At 33.4% G+C, this 7,531-nt stretch overlaps 2 long non-coding RNA genes across 2 annotated transcripts; both read right to left on the bottom strand.

The window, feature by feature from the left end:
• Positions 1–2,754: 2,754 nt before the first annotated feature.
• On the bottom strand, positions 2,755–3,671 carry LOC105116988 (uncharacterized). The gene is made up of 2 exons (XR_840651.1): positions 3,542–3,671; positions 2,755–3,035 (listed from the first exon to the last, which is right to left on the bottom strand). It is a non-coding gene; the product is annotated as an uncharacterized LOC105116988 (long non-coding RNA).
• A 907-nt stretch (positions 3,672–4,578) lies between these two features.
• LOC105116987 (uncharacterized) lies at positions 4,579–7,463 on the bottom strand. The gene is made up of 2 exons (XR_840650.1): positions 7,122–7,463; positions 4,579–5,253 (listed from the first exon to the last, which is right to left on the bottom strand). It is a non-coding gene; the product is annotated as an uncharacterized LOC105116987 (long non-coding RNA).
• Between the last annotated feature and the right edge of the window lie 68 nt (positions 7,464–7,531).

The raw sequence follows: 7,531 nt of genomic DNA, 5'->3' as shown, positions 1-7,531 counted from the left end.
CAAGGAGAGGCACAACAAAATCTCCTCATTAGATCATAATAATTTAACAAAAACTAAACAAAATAAATTATAAATTTTAATTCTTAATCAAATTAATATTAAAAGATAAAATTAAAAGAAAAAAACTACTTAAAAAAATAAATTAACTAGTTTAATCCACTAAATCAGATTAAATCAGATTAACCCGTTAAATTTGAAATCTATGTCATAGGCATGTAATAGCTAAATAAAAAAATAAAAAAAACCTATAACTAAAAGATATCTATCTTTCACTATAAATTTACACAATGCAATCCACAATAAAAGATTTTTTTTTTTTTATAGTTACAATGTTAAAAGATAAAATTAAAAAAAAAATATTAATGAAGAAAAAAAATAATCTAAATCAACTGGATTAACCCATTAAATTAGGTTAACCTATCAAATTTGAGATTCGTGTCATGAGAGTGTAATAACAAAATAAAAAAAATTTAATATTAATGAACTAAATTTAAAAAAATTAATGAAACAAAAAAAAAACTATAGAAAGAAAAACATTAATGAAGAAAAAGACAAAAAAAATTAAATTAACTGATTAACCCATCAAACCTAAGATCCATGTTATGAAAATCTAATAACTAAATAGAAAAAAATTTAATACCAACAAACTAAATAAAAAAATAATTCAAAAAAGGAAAAGCCTACAAAAAAAAACTAATAAAAAAAAAATTGAATTAATTGAGTTAATTTATGAAACCATAAATTCGTATCATGAAAATCTGATAGCTAAATAGAAAAAAAATTTAATATCAAGCTAAATTAAAAAAATAATTAAAAAAAACATTAGCCTTTTCACCGTGAACTGCATTATACAATCCACAGTAAAAGACATAAAAAGAAAAAAAAACTAAAGATATCAATCTTTTCACTATAAATTACATACAATATTAAAAAATAAAATTGAAAAAAAAAAACTAACAAAGAAAAAAAATGAAATCAACTGAGTTAACTCGTCAAACCAAATTAACCCGTCAAACATAAAATCTGTATTATGAAAGTCTAATAATTAAATAAAAAAATTTTAATATTAAAAAGCTAAAGTGAAAAAAATTAATTAAAAACAAAGAAACAAAGAAAAAAGCAAAAAAAAAAACTAAAGGTATTAACTTTTTTACTGTGAACTGCACTGTGCAATCCACCATAAAAAATTTTAAAAGAAGAAGAAATGAAAATAAAAAACAAAAGGATACACCACAAATTAATTTTTTTCTTGCATAAAAAATATATAAAAAGCCAAAATCTAAAAATATTAGGTTTTTCTGTAAAGATATACCAAAAAATCTTAAATCTAACCGCAACGCTTGATCCAAACATAATATTTATAATATTAATAATAATAATATTAAACTTACATTACTCAAGTTTAAATGAGTCTGACTGCAATATCAAACCCAAAAACCCTGAATGTGGATCTGGCTGCAAGATCATGTAATAAAAGTGTGATAATTAAATAGATTAATTAAAAAGTAAAAAGCTACATGAAAAAAAAAACTAATAAATAAAAAAATAATCTAAATTAACTAAATTAACCATTCAAACCTGAGATTGATGTTATGAAAATTTAATAACTAAATAGAAAAAAATTTGACAAGTTAGCCGTCAAACCCAGATTATGTTTTATAAAAGTTTGATAATTAAATAGAAATAAATTCAACATTAACAAACTAAATTAAATAAAAAAATTAATTAAAACAAAAAAACAATTCGAGATTAACTCATCAAACCAGATTAACCCGTTAAACTTGAAATTCTTGTCATGAAAATCTGATAATCAAATAAAAAATTTAACATTAAAAAAATTAATTGAAAGAAAAAAAAAACTGAAGGCATAAAAACAAAAGAAAAAAAAAACAAGAAGAAGAATTAAAATACTAGTGTCATGAACCTAAAAAGTGTGGAAAAGCTATAATATTTTTTCCATGCCTTTTTAGAGTGTGCGTGCGTGCGTGTTAGGGGGTGCTTGAAGAGGAACATGACTTCATTTGAGAATTTGGAACACAAATTCTACTGGACAGCTTGGTCGCAAGCTCATATTATCCTTGCAATGGGGGTCTAGGGTGAGCACCATGCACTTAGATGGAAAGAGCAGGAAAACCAGCTCATTACTCTGCCTCTGCAAAAGGTCTTCGGCAGTGATCATTTTCAACAAACAAAAGGCACAACCATTACACGATGATCACGCGTCTAAAAAAGGCAATTTCTGACCATTCGTGCGATTTGGATTTCCGTTTGCAGCTAGCACACATTGAGCTAAAGATAAAACATGCACATCCCCGCACCAAGGCAATGCGTTATTGAATTATGCTCGGGCAAGGCATGCCGACACCAATTAGTTTTTGGATTTCTCTGGCTAGAGAAAGAAAAACTTTTCATGGTAGTTCAGACCGAGTATAACGCTGAAGTGGAAATAACGTTTTCACGCAGCAGCAAGTCCAGGAGCAACGCTTTCATGTCATAGCGGTTTCCCACAAAAATAAAAAAAAATAAAAAAATGCACGTAATCTAACCTCGATCCATCAACAAGGCAGGTGAATCGAACCTCGATCCATCAACAGGGTAGCTCTCAGTATGTCAAGGTACAGCAGTTTAACTATTAAAACCACTGCATCTGTGTCGGCTGTGATTAGAAGCAACAAGGCCCATGGCCTATTATCATCCACCCCCAGCTCAAATCTCTGATGAAAACAAGGCTCCACATAATGAAAGAGAAAGGACTAAGAAAAAGGGCAAGGAGACCTTTCTATTATGATTAACTTGAAAGACCATGCATTGCAGATACCTTCAGCTACCTTCCTTCTCAATTGATATTGATTATGATACCAGTTACACTAATTAAAAGTTACAGAATGGTATAGAAGAAAATAAGATAACAGAGTAAGCACAAAGATTAACCAGTTTTTTAGTCTGATGATGATCATGTTTTCAACATTCAGAAGCTCCAACCCTATCACGTGGGATCAGGCGCAGTTCAGAACCATGTTTAAGGAAGACATTGCCTAGCCAGTCAAAGTCATGTGAAACGAACATTAAAATACTTGAAAACAATGCAGTGTAGTGCCCAAATCACTGCTAAAATTATATCATCATCAACAGATACTTCCTATCGCCTGGAGCTAGCAAATGAAAAGGGAGGCAATAGAATTCATGCATTGTTAATGCACTTATGCTACAGTGATAATATCCTAAACAGAAATCTTATCACTTGTTATGGGGCATGATAATAGAAGCTACTGTGTTATCTGGTGAAGATGGACAAGGTTAATGCTAAATGATTAGCGCCTTGCTGATAATGCCAGCAGTTACTGGCAATAGCATACTTCTCTTCCAAATTATAGTGCTGAAAATGGCAACGGGACAATGGAGATGGGACACGAGGCACACATGCAACTTAATAATATAATGATCAATCAGCACAGATGCGAATATCACAAATACTTGAAGAGACAACATAAAAAAAAAGCACTGACAACACAGCTTAAAATGTAAAGGGAGCATGGCATACCTGCACTTTGCTGAGGATTGATTCCTACCCCATCTACACAGAAGTAAAACAAGAAGTATGATGTAAAAAATAGTGAAAGACACTAGGGCAACAGTGGTCAGAATGGCCTAAACCACATGTTCATAGGCATAATAAAGATAAATGCAGGCAATTCAATTATGAAACCAAATAGGATTTTTCTGTCCGATAATACCAGTCAATTTTAGTTATGAAGTCCCAAATCCTAGTGACAAGGCAACCATAAATCAGGAGCATTTTGCAATATCAAGTTTTGCTGGCGTCTAAATCAGTTGAAAATCATCAATTACCATACCAATAAATTTCTGGTTTCATGTATAGGAAAAAGAGAAAGAAATCAAAACTTCTTTTTTTCCTCACACAACACCAAATCAAAATCGAAGACAAATACAGACCAAAATACAGCAACAGCAGAACTGCTGCACAAGCATAGAATAATCCTCGGACTGGAAACAGTGAAAAAAAGTTGAGCGAAACAACAGTTAACAGGGACTGAACAATAGTTCAGATATGATCAATTTCCAAGCTCATATTGGTATTCAAACATACCAAATGTAATCCATGATGAGACACTGGTTCAATCATATCTCAGTTGAGTGAAAAAGCATCAAGAAAGCAGCCTTCCACTTTTGAAAAGGAAAAACCACTAGATGTTTAGTTATCCCACAGTCACATAGAATTTAGCAGCTTTTCTAAATAAAAAGAACAGGGTTGAATTATAATATTTTAAACCCACAGAAACCCTCCATTCTCTGTTCACACATCTATTTTTCATGAGCTTTTTCAGAACATCTTGTCCGGAATTCAAGTTTCTTTCAATTCTAAAAGAAGAGATGCTTTCAGGTGCAAAATTCACAGAAAAGTTAAAAGTACTGCAAGGGCGATGAGTTTTCCAGTCACAAAAAAACCTTTTAACTTTAAAAAAACAACAGATCACTTTTCAGATACAAGATGCAAAAAACTCAAGCTACCCGTTTACCAACTCTAAATTTCAGAGTGAGAGGGTATAAGTGCCAAACAAAATGTGATGACACAGTCGTCAAAACAACCAATTTTTTCAAGGAAATCTCGAATCCCAGGGACAAGGCAACTATAGAGCAGGAGAATTTTGTTACAGAAATCTCAAGTGCTTGCTTGCGTCTACATCAGTTGTTGAAAATCATCCAATACCATCCCAATTAAAAAGTTCTGGTTTTATGCATGCAAAGAGGAGAAGCAGAAACTGAATCATAATTTTTCTCGCAAGCCACCAAATCAAAGTCCGAGACAAGCAGAGACCAAAATATAATTCCAGCGGAACTGCTGCAGGGGCATCCAATAATCCTCTGGGTCTACAAACAATGCAAAAAACTTGACTTTTCAACCATCGAAACAAGGCTCAATCTTTTACGGGACTGCATTGCGCAAAAACAGTTCAGCAGGGACTGAACAAATAGTTCACATGAGATCATTTTCCAAGCTCAAATTGGTATTCAAAAAATACCAAATGTAATCCATGATGAGGCACCAGTTCAACCATATCAATTGAGTGCAAAAGCATCAAGAGAGCAGCCTTCCACTTTTGAAAAGGAAAAACCACAGGACGTCCAGTTATTCCAGTCACATAGAATTTAGAAGCTTTTCTCAATAAAAAGAACAGGGTTGACCCAGAATATTTTAAACCGACTGAAACCCTCCATTCTCTGTTCGCACATCTATTTTTCAGAATATGTTGTCCTGAATTAAAGTTTCTTTCAATTCTAAAAGAAGAGATGCTTTCAGGTACAAAATTCACAGAAAACTTGAAAGTACTGCAAGGGCAATGAGTTTTCCAGTCACAAAAAAACCTTTTACTTTAAAAAAACAACAGATCAGTTATCAAATACAAGACGCAAAAAACTCATGCTACCTGTTTACCATCTCTAAATTTCAGAGCGAGAGAGGGTATATGTACCAAACAAAATGAGATGACACAATCATCAAAACAATCAATTTTTTCAAGGAAATCTCGAATCCCAGGGACAACGCAACTATAGAGCAGGAGAATTTTGTTACAGAAATCTCAAGTGATTGCTTGCATCTAAATCATCCAATACCATCCCAATAAAAAAGTTATGGTTTCATTTAGGGAAAGAGGAGTAGACGAAACTGAATCATAGTTTTTCTCACACACCACCAAATAATAGTCTAAGACAAGCACAGACCAAAATAGAATTCCAGCAGAACTGCTGCAGGGGCATCCAATAATCCTCTGGGTCTACAAACAATGAAAAAAGTTTTGACTTTTCAACCATCGAAACAAGGCTCAATCTTTCAAGGGACTGCATTGCACAAAAACAATTTAGCAGGGACTGAACAAATAGTTCACGTGAGATCATTTTCCAAGCTCAGATTGCTATTCAAAAAATACCAAATGCAATCCATGATGAGAAACCAGTTCAACCATCTCAGTTGAGTGCAAAAGCATCAAGAGAGCAGCCTTCTACTTTTGAAAAGGAAAAACCACTGGATGTTTAGTTATCCCACATTCACATAGAATTTAGCAGCTTTTCTCAATAAAAAGAACAGGGTTGAACCAGAATATTTTCAACCGACTGAAACCCTCCATTCTCTGTTCGCACATCTATTTTTCATGAGCTTTTTCAGAACATGTTGTCCTGAATTCATGTTTCTTTCAATTCAAGAACAAGAGATGCTTTCAGGCACAAAATTCAATGAAAAGTTGAAAGTACTGCATGGGCGATGAGCTTTCCAGTTACAAAAAAACCTCTTTCCTTTGAAAAAACAACAGATCACTTTTCAAATACAAGACGCAAAAAACTCATGCTACCCCTTTACCAACTGTAAATTTCAGAGTGAGAGAGGGTACAGGTGCCAAACAAAATGACATGACGCAATTGTCATAACAATCAATTTTTTCAAGGAAATCTCGAATCCCAGGGACAAGGCAACTTTAAATCAGGAGAGTTTTGTTACAGAAATCTCAAGTGCATGCTTGCGTCTAAATCAGTTGTTGAAAATCATGCAATACCATCCCAATAAAACAGTTCTGGTTTTATGCATGGGAAAAGGAGAGGCAGAAATTGAATAAAAAGGAGATGCAGAAATTGAATCATAAATTTTCTCACGCCCAACCAAATCAAAGTCCAAGACAACCACACACAAAAATAGAATTCCAGCATAACTGCTGCAGGGGCATCCAATAATCCTCTGGGTCTACAAACAATGCAAAAAGGTTTTGACTTTTCAAACATCAAAACAAGGCTCAACCTTTCACGGGACTGCATTGAGCTAAAACAGTTTACCAGGGACTGAACAAATAGTTCACCTGTGAGCATTTCCCACCTCAAATTGGTATTCAAGAAATACCAAATCTAATCCAATGATGAGACACTGGTTCAACCATCTCAGTTGAGTGCAAAAGCATCAAGACAGCAGCCTTCTGCTTTTGGAAAGGAAAAACAACTAGATGTTTAGCTATCCCACATTCACATAGAATTTAGAAGCTTTTCCCAATAAAAAGAACAGGGCTGAACCAGAATATTTTAAACTGACTGAAACCCTCCATTCTCTGTTGGCTCGCCTATTTTTCAAGAGCTTTTTCAGAACATGTTGTCCCGAATTCAAGTTTCTTTCAACTCTAAAAGAAGAGATGCTTTCACGTACAGAATTCACAGAAAAGTTGAAAGTACTGCAAGGGCGATGAGTTTTCCAGTCACAAAAAAAACCTTGTACTTTAAAAAAACAACAGATCACTTTTCAAATACAAGATGCAGAAAACTCATGCTAACCGTTTACCAACTGTAAATTTCAGAGCGAGAGAGGGTAAACGTGCCAAACAAAATGAGATGACGCAATCGTCAAAACAATCAATTTTTTCAAGGAAATCTCGAATCCAAGGGACGAGGCAACTATAAAGCAGGAGAGTGTTTTTACAGAAATCTCAAGTGCTTGCGTGCGTCTAAATCAGTTGTTGAAAATCATCCAATACCA

The sequence above is a fragment of the Populus euphratica genome, unplaced genomic scaffold (genome assembly GCF_000495115.2).
Source record: "Populus euphratica unplaced genomic scaffold, PopEup_1.0 scaffold1143.1, whole genome shotgun sequence".
NCBI classification, from domain to species: domain Eukaryota; kingdom Viridiplantae; phylum Streptophyta; class Magnoliopsida; order Malpighiales; family Salicaceae; genus Populus; species Populus euphratica.
This window is presented reverse-complemented; position numbering and strand designations above follow the sequence as displayed.